We start from the raw sequence: 348 nt of genomic DNA, 5'->3' as shown, positions 1-348 counted from the left end.
ACTTTGATAGCGTGTAACGCTGTCTAGTCTTAGACTTGGATGCAAGGTATGACCTCATTCTAGAAATGGCATGGTTAGAAGACCATGAGCCATGGGCTGATTGGAGGTCAAAGACCTTGGGCGCTACGCGCACGTCTCCTGGTGGAGCTTTGGCGAGTCATGGACTCCCCTTTGCTAGGAGACAAAAGCCGTATTGACGAGAGCACTGGACCGAGACGGTCAACGTGCTAGACATTGGGATGTCCTAGCTAGTAGACACCAATGATGTATTGAACAGGAGTCCCGAGCGTGGCTTGCGGGCTGATCGTGGAGTGGCACGTAACCCACTTAGCGGTGCTCAAGTTCAAA

The sequence above is a fragment of the Plasmopara halstedii genome, assembly GCF_900000015.1.
Source record: "Plasmopara halstedii genome assembly, contig: Scaffold_525, whole genome shotgun sequence".
In the NCBI taxonomy this organism is placed as follows: Eukaryota; Oomycota; class Peronosporomycetes; order Peronosporales; family Peronosporaceae; genus Plasmopara; species Plasmopara halstedii.
This window is presented reverse-complemented; position numbering follows the sequence as displayed.